This window comes from Hibiscus syriacus, unplaced genomic scaffold (assembly GCF_006381635.1).
Source record: "Hibiscus syriacus cultivar Baekdansim isolate YM2019G1 unplaced genomic scaffold, ASM638163v2 tig00112988_pilon, whole genome shotgun sequence".
Taxonomy (NCBI): Eukaryota; Viridiplantae; Streptophyta; class Magnoliopsida; order Malvales; family Malvaceae; genus Hibiscus; species Hibiscus syriacus.
Genome location: NW_024063432.1, coordinates 824,792 through 839,215, shown reverse-complemented (window position 1 = coordinate 839,215; position 14,424 = coordinate 824,792).

The following is a 14,424-nucleotide window of genomic DNA, read 5'->3' as shown; positions in this document are numbered from 1 at the left end:
GCCTCGACACTCTGAGTCGTAACCCAATCTCCATTTTATTAGAATTTGCTCCAAAATTCACGAATTGGATATTGAAAGTGAGGAAGTCAAAATGTTTCAGTTGAGATTCACGGGTTTTATGATATTTTCCGGTGAAACAATTATCAGGTTTGGACTCGGGGGTAAGACAAACCAACCCATGAAATTTGAGACAAAATGACCACCATCTACAGCGATCAAAGATGATCGACGGTGGTGTCTAACACCGACGAACAGTGAACATCTACCTTCTATTTTAAATTATTTTTTATATTAAATAATTATAAAAAAATCCCATGTCATACGAAAATAATAATAAAATAATTAAGAGTGATCAAAACAGGAGCAAATCGAAAGTTCAATGAGTAAACTAGAAAACTTAAAAGTACAGTGAGTAAAATAGGGGAGGGAGTAAAATTTAGTTTGGCATGTGATTTTACCTTAAATTAACTTTATAATAGAGATGAATAATTTTTTTAGACTATTAAAAGAAGTAATAGACATTTATTATTTAAGCACACGTGGCGAGCACTTGTTCGTAGTTGAGGAGGGTGTAAAAAGGAGCAAAGAGATAGGGTATGATATTTCACGTCACCACATATGATATATGGTGATGGAATATTCAAATAAAAAATTCATACTAATTATCTATAAGTGATTAATCAATTTTGGTCCAATAATTGAGTCTTTTACAGATCATTTTCTTTTATAATTTCTGAAATTATTTTCTATTTTTAGTTTTTAAAAATATTTTGTTTTCTGTTATTTAAAAGTTGAAACGCATATGTTTAATAAATAGTAATAAATATCGAAATCATATCGAAAGTTATCATTCGTGACATCTATCTCATTATTCATTTCGAGTGATATAATATATGTTATGTCATCATTTTAAATGAAATGAAATATGTTACATTAATGTTTTAAACGATATGATATATATTATATTATCATTTTAAGTGATTTGACATATATCATACTATTATTTTAGTGACGTAGTCCATGCTACGTCACAGAGGCGGAGCTCTGTTGGGGCCTTGGTCCCTATAAAAAATTATATATTTGATAGATTTTGGTCTAATAGTATTTTGATTCATATAAAAATAAGTATTCAAATTTAAAAATATAAAGTTTTATTAAATATTTTAATTAAATAAGGGCGAACTAAGAATGATAATTACATATTCTGAAATGTTTTGGTCTAATAACAATTTAGGTCAATGTAAGTTTAAATATTAGACAAATTAAGTATTGTCTTATGAATTTTAAGTTTTTTTTATTAATATGGGGTGAATGAAATATCTGTTTAAAGATAATCTTTCAACCATTTGACATTGAACGCTCACACTCCCGACATTCTTGGTACTCGAATCCGAGACCTCAAAGAATAATGACAATTACTTTACTATCGAGATCGTTTGGTTCGTGCTTAAAGTTAAATACCTAAGAAGACGTTGTACTTTTTCTTAAAAACTTTAATATTTCGACCCCTGCCAATATTTAAGCCTAGCTCCATCCTTGTTATGTCATCAATTAAACGCGTGTAAAAATATTACGTTAGTAACATGTATTGATTGTTAGTCAAATAACGGTTTCCATCCAACATGAGGTAAATTTTATTCACAAGTTTTTAATAATTTGAGTTTTATTGACAATGAATGTCCAACCAGCCTTGTAGTTGCTGGTGCTCAAACCTATGACCTCTAGGAATAACAAAATTAAAATAGGTAGGATATACTTATTGGGGTTTATATTTTCATTCTATATGTAATCTTATAAAAGTGTTTGATGCAAATTGTTTAGTGCATAAAAATATTAAAAAAGGATGGATCTATTTATTCTTTATGTGGGGGATGCCACTACTACATCCAATATGATTGGCTCATATGAATTCATTTTTACTTTGTATTTTATAAAAGAGATCATGGGCATTAGTGGTACATTTTGTCAAGCTTTACAGTAAAAGTATTAATTTTATAAAATATATATTATTCCTTCAATTAATGAGTATGGATATATTTATTCAAAATTGAAAGGAAAAAAAGATGGTTGAAAAAAATGAAATGTAAAAATATTAATTTGAATGTTCCTAAATTGAAAAAAAAAAAGAGTAAATTACATAAATGATCACTTAACTATGGGGTTTGGTCTATAATTGATTATTACTTTAAATTTACGTCAATATGACTATTAAACTATTTAAATGGTTTCAATATGGCCTCTTGCTGTTAACATTTAACGGAAGTGTTTACGTGGCAGTTAACAAAATTAGTATAACTAGGGTGTGGGTCCTTGTAATGTTATGTATTCGCGGCTTGCCACCCTACTTTGTTTTCTTCCATTTTGGTCATTACTTGGATATGATTTGTTTCCTTGGATTTTCATTTAATGCAATTTGATCCTGATTATGTTTTAAATTTGTCTAGTGCCTTAATTTTAGAATTAACTTTAAAATCTTTTATTACAGTCATGTATTTAGTTTATATATTAATTTGTCAATTAAACGCTAAGTCAATTCTCACACTTGTTATCAAGATAATACATATGTTATACAGCTTAATCAGGTTTAGGCAGAAAAATGAAACTAAAATAACTTAATTGCATTCGAACCTAGGATCAATTAATAACCAAGCAAAGCATTAACCAAAAGGCTAAATATAATATTTAGGAATCAATTAAAATATTTTTTTATATATTATATATTATAGTTGATGATAAAATTAAAAATAGACAAGCGATGACTTAAATCTAGGCCAATTGAGAATATGATAACACTTAAATTGCTAAAAAATCTAATATATTTTTAAATTAATTTTATATTTATTTATTAAAGAGTATATATATAAATTATATTTAAAATTAAATTAAAAATTTATTTAACATACCCAAACTCATGAGCACCAAAAGATAAATTTATAATTTAAATCTTAAATATTTTTTCTTATGGTTATGATATGAATATTAAATTTTTTAATGATTTCATATATATAATCTTTAAAAATAAATATAAAATTATTTTTTCTGCCTTAACTTGAACAAGTTATATAAAATATGTATTATCTCAATAACAAGCGTGAAATTAGCTCAATGGTTAAGGATGTGGAGTTTACTCTTGGGTGTTAAAACTCATCTTCATTTATTTTCACTTCAATTCAAAAGGTGACACGTATAAACTTTTGATTGGATTGAAAATTTATGAAATTAAAATAAAAAACCCTCTAATCAGATTGTGACATGTGTCACAATTTGATTGGAGATGTCATGATTTGATTGGAGAAATAAATTTATTAAATTTAATTGAAATTAGGGCCTAATTAAAAAATTAAGAATTAAAGTTACTTTTGGTGATCAAATTGATTAATTCTAAAATCTAGGGGATTTAATCTATAAATTTAATACATGACTAGAATAAAATATTTTAGAGTTAATGCTCAAATTAAGGCATTAGACAAATTAAAAACATAATCAAGATCAAATTGCATTAAATGAAAATCCAAGGAAACAAATCATATACAAGTAGTGATCAAAATAGAAGAAAACTAAGTAGGGTTCCAGCACTACATATACATAACTTTACAAGGACTTGCACCCTAATTAGACCAATTTTGTTAACTGCCGCATAAACACTTCCGTTAAATGTTAACGGAAGATGGCTATATTGAAACTATTGAAATAATTCAGTGGTCATATTGAGGTAAATTTGAAAATGGTTGTCATTTTGAGACCAAACCCATAGTTAGGTGGTCATTTATGTAGTTTACCCTCTTTTATTAAATTAATTCAAATAAATTAAACTTTAATTAATTAAAATTTTAATTATAATATAAATTAATATCTACTTATTATTTCTATTTATTTATAAGAAAATAAAATGAACACGCTAGTAATGTTGAAAAATAAAAAGAGCATAAAACAAAGAACAAAAGTGTCAATGTCAATGAATTTAGAATCCAACACAAATAGAGAAAAAAATAGACAAAGTTTAATAAATTATATTTAAATAATTATTTTTAATTACTAAACTTTTAAAATTATAAATTAATCACCAAATATATTAAATTGTTATAAAATTACCATTAAATTTTTATTAAACTATTATGGCATGAACATTAGATATTATATTAGATGTTATTAAGCTGTGATATAATATTATTAAATTTATCAAAATTTTATAATTATTATAATATTTTAATGAGGATTTTATAACAATTTAATAAATTTAATAATTATTTTATAAACTTACATGGGCTTAATAAAGTTCAGAATCTATATTTAACAGCTCAAAGTTAACACGTTTGACAATTCGCTTCTCAAATCTCACATTGTTGAGATATGATATTTTTTGTACTGTTTAAATATATTCTTCTAAACATACACATATTTAAATGTAATGTTGATGTGTCACTATAAGTAATGTCATATCATCATTAAAAAATATCACATCAACAATTCTGATATTTTTTTTAACAATGGGTGACTAAACTGAAACTAAACAAAACTTTAGGTATGATTTTGAAAAAATAGTTAAGTGACCAGACGAAACAAAAATAATAGTTAGGGTACTAAATGCATAGATAAGCCTAGTAGTAATAATAATAATAATAATAATAATAATAAGAGTAAATTACGCGTTTAGTATCTAAACTATCATTTTTAGTACCTAAACTTTCACTTTTTTCAAAATTATACCTAAAGTTTAGTTTTTGTTTCATTTTAGAACTCACCATTAAAAACTTTATTCTTTGTTGCATTTTAGTACCATTGTTCAAAATTTAACGTTAAGTTTTGAATATATTGAAAGTTTATGTACTAAAACACATCAAAATTAATAGTTTAGGTACTAAACATGTTAAGTTTTTAACGACGAGGTAATAAATAAAATGAAAACTAAATGTTAGGTATGATTTTGAAAAAATTGAAGGTTTAAGTGTGAAAACTATCAAAACTGATAATTTAGATACTAAATATGTAATTTACCCTAATAATAAAAAAAAGTAAAAATAGTGCAACATGATGTCATTTAACGTTTCCGCCGTTCATTGGATTCTTTGATGATACAATCTTCTCTGTATATTGGGATTTTTTAGGTAATATAATTTTAATATAGGATTAAGAAAAAAAATTATCAGAAATGTTAATATTTTTTTAATATTTTTTGTAAATCGCTACTTAAAATATTATTTTTTTACCGAAAATATTAATATTGGACTCTACCTAAAATGTTAATATTGGACTCTACCTAAAATGTTTAATATTTTCGGTAAAACGCTACTTAAAATATTATTTTATATCAGAAATGTTAATATTAAGTTCTACCGAAAATTAGTTAGTAAAATTAATATTTTTGGTAAAAAAATAATACTTTGGGTAATGTTTTTTTGTTACTATTATTATTATATGTGATTATATAAGTCACAAGCACTCACTTTTTATGTGGTATTAAATAAGTCATATATATTGACCCACTTATTTTGGTGACACTTGTAAATGCATACAATGACTTATTGGCATAAGAATTTGACTGAAAATGAAGTCATATGTGTAGCAATGTTAGTTGTTAATTGCAGCTCTATCATGGTGTGTTTAGCTGTCTCTTTTACTCCAATTGCACCACACACATCTGTTTGGGGAGCATTAATGCAGTGGGGATGTGGTCACAAAATTCACTACATACTTGAGTATCGACGAAAGACGGATAAACGTAAGATTTTATATTATAACGATGAATTTATAAAAATTTAGAAGAATACAAATATATATAATAATTTAAATATTTTTTATGGAGAAAATTGTCCCTTCCTACCTCCCTCCCTCCCTCCCTCAATCCATCCCTAATAATAGCTCCAATGAATTATGTGAATTGGACAATAATGTCCTTTTTCTCTTGGGATTTTTAAAAAATAATAATAGTTAATGTTATTGAATAAATAAATAAGAAATATAATAAAAATTATAATTTCGAGAAAGAAGAATTAACAGGATCCAGAGTAAGAGAAAACTGAAGTAAGAGGATAACCCTTGACTCGATAATACCTGATTTAGATTAATCGATTAATAAATCAAATATCAATCGTTATAAAAAAAAATCCAAAGTAAGTCAATCACATTACCTTATCATTATTCTTAAAACAATTAAAGATAACAACAATCCCCTTAATTACTAAGGTCGCTTGTTCATGCTGAATTTCGAGTTTAAATATCTAATAAGTCTTTATATTTTTCTTAAATAGTCTAATATTTCAGCCCCTATCAATATTTAATTTTGACTCCGTCCCTGGTAATTTGTCATTTAGTTAGCAAAAAAAATAGATCTTATACATTGAAAAATAATATATTTGTCCACTCGAGGCATAATATTATTTTTCATATTATATTATATTTTATATAAGTAAATATGATACTTATAAAAACTATTTAAAAAGATAAGTTTGATATACTAATTATATTAATTGTATGATAAATGCATTTTTTTCCTCAAAAGTTAGATAGTGTAACAATTAAAATATTTATATTAATTTTCATTCAAATTTTTATAATTTAATATTAAATTTTAACTTGTTGTAGAACATATATCATAGGGATAATTTGATAAAGTATACATTCACGTAATTTTATATTCCTCAAACTAAACATTGTAATCTTACATTCCTGCTAAATAAACCGAACAAGGTAATACAATATTCTCAAAGTAATGTTACATTTCGATAATCTTATTTCCATAAATATTCTTATATTTTGTGAACCAAACGTTCCCTAAAAGTCCAAAGTAAGGATAAACCAATAAAATAATTAAAATATTCATCAATTAGACGAGTGACAATAAATCTAACCCTAATTTTTTTTATAAAAGTAAGATAAAAACAAAATACAAGAATAGACAAAAACATCTACCAATTTTATAAAAAATACTTAATGAACAAAAAATGAAACAAAAGAAACTTATAGTTAAAGGTTACCTAGACAAAGAAATGTATTGATTATGATAAGATCTTCTTCTCTGTAGTATGCTATGTAAAATAATAAGTTTTATATTAATTTATAATTATTAGATTTATTAAATAAATAATTTAGATTTAATTAAAATTTTATGCCGTATACAAATATCTTTTAACTCGTAGTAAAAAAATATATCTTTTTACCTCAATCACAAATCACAAATCTCTATCTCAAACCCCGAATCTTAAATTATAAATTATAAACTCTAAACCCTAAATCTTAAATCTAATTCTAAACTATAACCCTAAAAACTATTTATTTATTGCGAGTTAAAGAAATATCTATTTATGTGTTATAAATTTTAATTAAATCCAAGTCATTTATTTATTTAAATCTAATGATTATAATATATATATATATATACTTATTCATTGATCCTAAATCAACGTCCTAATTAGGATTGTAATTGATACGAGACAGATTATGAGTTACTTGAGATTGACTCGGTCAAAGCTCAGATAACACTCGAATCAAATGGACTTGAATCGAGCTCAAACTTAACTCGAGTTCTTAACGAGCCGAAGCGAGCTACTTGATACTCGATTTGGAAAACTCTCGAGCTAGTTGAAAAAATAATATATTGAAATTTCAGATTTTTTAAAATTAAATTATTAATAATATTAACATTTATATCTTATTTTTAAAAACAAATACAATATAATGCTTTCATGTACTTAGAACTAGGGTTATTGTTCAAGTCGAGCTTCTATATTTTATTTCGAGTGGAGTTTAAAAATTTTAAGCTTGTAAGCTTTTGAGTCGAGTCGAGCTTCAGTTTTTTTATTTCAAGTTCGAGTCAAGCTTACCAATTTTATATTTGTGAATTTTCAAATCGAGTTTAGTTTTAAAATATTTGAGTCGAGTCAAACTCAATAATACACGAACTCGACTCGTTTACGGACATAACCCTAACTAATTTGAAAAAAAAAAGACAAATCTAAAACCTCTATCTCAAACCTCAAATTTTAAACTCTAAAACCTAACCCCTAAATCTTAAACCTAAATTCTAAACCCCAACCCTAAAAAATATTTATTTATTGTGAGTTAAAGAATTATCTATTTATGTGTTATAAATTTTAATTAAATACAACTCATTTATTTATTTAAATCTGATGATTAATATATATATATATATATATATATATATATATATATATGTTATAATCATTAGATTTAAATAAATAAATGACTTGGATTATATACTTATTCATTGATCCTAAATCAACATCCTAATTAGGATTATAATTGAGACGAAACATATCGTGAGTTACTTGAGATTGACTCGGTCAAAGCTCAGACAACACTTGAATCAAATGGACTTAAGTCGAGCTCAAACTCAACTCGAATTCTTAACAAGTCGAAGCGAGCTACTTGATACTCGATTCGAAAAACTCTCGAGCTACTTGAAAAAACAATATATTGAAATTTCAGATTTTTTAAAATTAAATTATTAATAATATTAACATTTATATGCTATTTTTAAAAAAAAATACAATATAATGCTTTCATGTACTTAGAACTAGGGTTATTGTTCGATTCGAGCTTCTATATTTTATTTCGAGTGGAATTTAAAAATTTTAATCTTGTAAGCTTTTGAGTCGAGTCGAGCTTCAGTTTTTTTATTTCAAGTTCGAGTCGAGCTTACCAATTTTATATTTGTGAATTTTCAAATCGGCCAATTTTATATTTGTGAATTTTCAAATCGAGTTTAGTTTTAAAATATTTGAGTCGAGTCAAACTCAATAATACACGAACTCGACTCGTTTACAGACATAACCCTAACTAATTTGAAAAAAAGACAAATCTAAAACCTCTATATCAAACCCGAATTTTAAACTCTAAATCCTAACCCCTAAATTTTAAACCTAAATTCTAAACCCCAACCCTAAAAAATATTTATTTATTGTGAGTTAAAGAAATATCTATTTATGTGTTATAAATTTTAATTAAAACCAAGTCATTTATTTATTTAAATCTGATGATTAATATATATGTTATAATCATTAGATTTAAATAAATAAATGACTTGGATTATATACTTATTCATTGATCCTAAATCAACATCCTAATTAGGATTGTAATTGAACGAGACATATCGTGAGTTACTTGAGATTGGCTCGGTCAAAGCTCAGACAACACTTGAATCAAATGGACTTAAGTCGAGCTCAAATTCAACTCGAATTCTTAACAAGTCGAAGCGAGCTACTTGATACTCGATTCGAAAAACTCTCGAGCTACTTGAAAAAACAATATATTGAAATTTCAGATTTTTTAAAATTAAATTATTCATAATATTAACATTTATATGCTATTTTTTTTAAAAAAAAAGATACAATATAATGCTTTCATGTACTTAGAACTAGGGTTATTATTCGAGTCGAGCTTCTATATTTTATTTCGAGTGGAATTTAAATATTTTAATCTTGTAAGCTTTTGAGTCGAGTCGAGCTTCAGTTTTTTTTATTTCAAGTTCGAGTCGAGCTTACCAATTTTATATTTGTGAATTTTCAAATCGGCCAATTTTATATTTGTGAATTTTCAAATCGAGTTTAGTTTTAAAATATTTGAGTCGAGTCAAACTCAATAATACACGAACTCGACTCGTTTACAGACATAACCCTAACTAATTTGAAAAAAAGACAAATCTAAAACCTCTATATCAAACCCGAATTTTAAACTCTAAATCCTAACCCCTAAATCTTAAATCTAAATTCTAAACCCCAACCCTAAAAAATATTTATTTATTGTGAGTTAAAGAAATATCTATTTATGTGTTATAAATTTTAATTAAATCCAAGTCATTTATTTATTTAAATATGATGATTAATATATATATATATATATGTTATAATCATTAGATTTAAATAAATAAATGACTTGGATTATATACTTATTCATTGATCCTAAATCAATATCCTAATTAGGATTGTAATTGAGACGAGACATATCGTGAGTTACTTAAGATTGGCTCGGTCAAAGCTCAGACAAGACTTGAATCAAATGGACTTAAGTCGAGCTCAAACTCAACTCGAATTCTTAACAAGTCGAAGCGAGCTACTTGATACTCGATTCGGAAAACTCTCGAGCTACTTGAAAAAACAATATATTGAAATTTCAGATTTTTTAAAATTAAATTATTCATAATATTAACATTTATATGCTATTTTTTTAAAAAAAAGATACAATATAATGCTTTCATGTACTTAGAACTAGGGTTATTATTCGAGTCGAGCTTCTATATTTTATTTCGAGTGGAATTTAAATATTTTAATCTTGTAAGCTTTTGAGTCGAGTCGAGCTTCAGTTTTTTTTATTTCAAGTTCGAGTCGAGCGTACCAATTTTATATTTGTGAATTTTCAAATCGGCCAATTTTATATTTGTGAATTTTCAAATCGAGTTTAGTTTTAAAATATTTGAGTCGAGTCAAACTCAATAATACACGAACTCGACTCGTTTACAGACATAACCCTAACTAATTTGAAAAAAAGACAAATCTAAAACCTCTATATCAAACCCGAATTTTAAACTCTAAATCCTAACCCCTAAATCTTAAATCTAAATTCTAAACCCCAACCCTAAAAAATATTTATTTATTGTGAGTTAAAGAAATATCTATTTATGTGTTATAAATTTTAATTAAATCCAAGTCATTTATTTATTTAAATATGATGATTAATATATATATATATATATATATATATGTTATAATCATTAGATTTAAATAAATAAATGACTTGGATTATATACTTATTCATTGATCCTAAATCAATATCCTAATTAGGATTGTAATTGAGACGAGACATATCGTGAGTTACTTAAGATTGGCTCGGTCAAAGCTCAGACAAGACTTGAATCAAATGGACTTAAGTCGAGCTCAAACTCAACTCGAATTCTTAACAAGTCGAAGCGAGCTACTTGATACTCGATTCGGAAAACTCTCGAGCTACTTGAAAAAACAATATATTGAAATTTCAGATTTTTTAAAATTAAATTAGTAATAATATTGACATTTATATGCTATTTTTTTAAAAAAAAGATACAATATAATGCTTTCATGTACTTAGAACTAGGGTTATTGTTCGAGTCGAGCTTCTATATTTTATTTCGAGTGGAATTTAAAAATTTTAATCTTGTAATCTTTTGAGTCGAGTCGAGCTTCAGTTTTTTTTATTTCAAGTTCGAGCCGAGCTTACCAATTTTATATTTGTGAATTTTCAAATCGGCCAATTTTATAGTTGTGAATTTTCAAATCGAGTTTAGTTTTAAAATACTTGAGTCGAGTCAAACTCAATAATACACGAACTCGAATCGTTTACAGACATAACCCTAACTAATTTGAAAAAAAGACAAATCTAAAACCTCTATATCAAACCCGAATTTTAATCTCTAAATCCTAAACCCTAAATCTTAAACCTAAATTCTAAACCCCAACCCTAAAAAATATTTATTTATTGTGAGTTAAAGAAATATCTATTTATGTGTTATAAATTTTAATTAAATCCAAGTCATTTATTTATTTAAATCTGATGATTAATATATATATATATATTAATCATCAGATTTAAATAAATAAATGACTTGGATTATATACTTATTCATTGATCCTAAATCAACATCCTAATTAGGATTGTAATTGAGACGAGACATATCGTGAGTTACTTAAGATTGGCTCGGTCAAAGCTCAGACAGCACTTGAATCAAATGGACTTAAGTCGAGCTCAAACTCAACTCGAATTCTTAACAAGTCGAAGCGAGCTACTTGATACTCGATTCGGAAAACTCTCGAGCTACTTGAAAAAACAATATATTGAAATTTTAGATTTTTAAAATTAAATTATTAATAATATTAACATTTATATGCTATTTTTTTAAAAAAAAAAAAGATACAATATAATGCTTTCATGTACTTAGAACTAGGGTTATTGTTCAAGTCGAGCTTCTATATTTTATTTCGAGTGGAATTTAAAAATTTTAAGCTTGTAAGTTTTTTAGTCGAGTCGAGCTTCAGTTTTTTTATTTCAAGTTCGAGTCGAGCTTACCAATTTTATATTTGTGAATTTTCAAATCGAGTTTAGTTTTAAAATATTTGAGTTGAGTCAAACTCAATAATGCACGAACTCGACTCAACGACTGAGCTTTGAGCCTCTAAGCCGTCCTTGAAACTCTACACAAACCGGGTACGTTGATTCATACCAATTGGAAAGCCATTTGTTTTTCGTGTATAAGTAGTCGCTTATTTAATATTAATTAAATTACTACTTCCTTCTTTTTCTATCTGCTCCGAATATCAGTGACAGATCTAAAAATAATTTTTAACGTGGGCATACATATGTTACTAATAAAAAGATTTAATACGGATGAACATAAATGAAATTTCAGGATGAACACAATAAAAAAAATAAACAATTAATAAAAAATCGAATTTCAAATCGTATATGCACCCATCATGACAACAAGCTACATCCGTGATTCCCTTGATGATGATGATGATAATAATAATAATTACAATCAGTAGGGGATTCATTGAGGACTAAAGGTGGAATTTCGTCTATCTTGAAATTTGAATTTTATTCAATTATCTATTTATTTTATTGATGAGGAGACGCCCTAAAATTTTATTTGTGTTCACCTTATAATTATAATTATGATATTATTAGTTAATCTAAATAATTAATATTTTTAACTATTCTTGTTAAGATGTGGACATAGATTTCCTTAAGAGCACCAATTCTAACTTATCATACCAAAGTAGATTTTTCTTGTTAGCATGGTATTAAAAAAAACCATGTAAGCATTTTAATCAAACAATTATTTAAAAGGTAAATTACGTTTAGTATCTAAATTATCATTTTTGATTTGATTTAGTACCTAAACTTTTAAAAAAAAATCAAAACTATACTTAAAGTTTAGTTTTTGTTTCATTTTAGTACTACATTGTTAAAAACTTTAGTTTTTGTTTCATTTTAGTATCATCGTTCAAAATTTAACGTTAAGTTTTGAAAAAATTGAAAGTTCGTGTACTAAAACGGGTTAAAACTGATAGTTTAGGTACTACGCGTTAAGTTTTTAACAGCGAGATATTAAAATAAAAATGAAAAATAAACATTAAGTATGATTTTAAAAAAATTGAAAGTTTAAATACTAAAACATATCAGAACTGTTAGTTTAGATTCAAAATGCGTGGTTTACCCTTATTTAAAATACTTTTTGAGCTTCATGATTGCGATGCTTTGCTCTTTGCTATAATGTATGTTGAGTGTTTGAGCATCAAGCATGCTTTATGGTTAAACATACGAAAGAGTGATGTTAAATGACACTATATTTTCCCTATAAACTTTAGGAATAAAGCAAGGCCTTAACCTGGGTGTATACAGGAGTTTTGGGAGTGATTCTCAAGTTCAAAATAGTTATTTATTGGTTTGAATATTATTATTGTTTTTGAGATATTGATATTGCATGAATTTGTAGTAGAAATTCGGGTTATCGGTACTGATTCATAAAATATCGATATGAACCACTCGGAACCGAAATTAAAAGCATTATTTTGGTATGTGAACTTGATATCAATACTGCTTAAAAGTATCGATATTTTAGGATTAGGGTCTGTATAGGATCTGGACCCGACCTCTAATACGTTGACCAATTTTTTTCAAAAAATATTAAAGAATAAGAAAAAAAAGAATTTTTAAAAATTAAAAAATTAGAGTACTCAAAAAAAACTTTTAGGAAATAATTTGATAAAAAATATATTTTAATAGATATTTAAACATTTAATCCAAAAATAAAATATAAGAAAAACCCTTAAATTTAATAATAGTATTTACTCTTTTGGGTTTCATATAAGTGTCCCTTTTATTTCTTTTTGAGCTTTAAATATTCTACCACAAATATAATATCCAAAAAATAGAGCTTTTATTTATTTTATTATTGTGTTGATATTTATAATTTTTATAACAATTTGTTTTTAAGACTAAAATCTATTTTTCGGTATAATATAACTTATAATTACAATTTATTTATTAATTAATATTTATTTTAATACCAAACTAAATTATAAACTAAAATTAAAATAATTTGAATTTTAATATTTGAAATACATCATAATCATTGTCAAAGACGATCCATAATGAGACTCGAGAAGGTCCTAGTCCTCTAAAATTTTGAAAAATTGTCATTTAATTTTTGAAATACTTTAATTTGGTTTTTTAAATTTTGGTAAATTACATTTAATATCTCAAATATTACTTTTGTTCTGTTTTGATAACTAAATTACTTTTTAAAAAAATCATAGCTAACATTATATTTTGGTTTTATTTTGATCACCCACCGTTAAAAAATTAATAGAACCATTGAAGTGATATTTTTTTTATTTTTAATGATAGTGTGGCATTATCTTATGGTGACACATC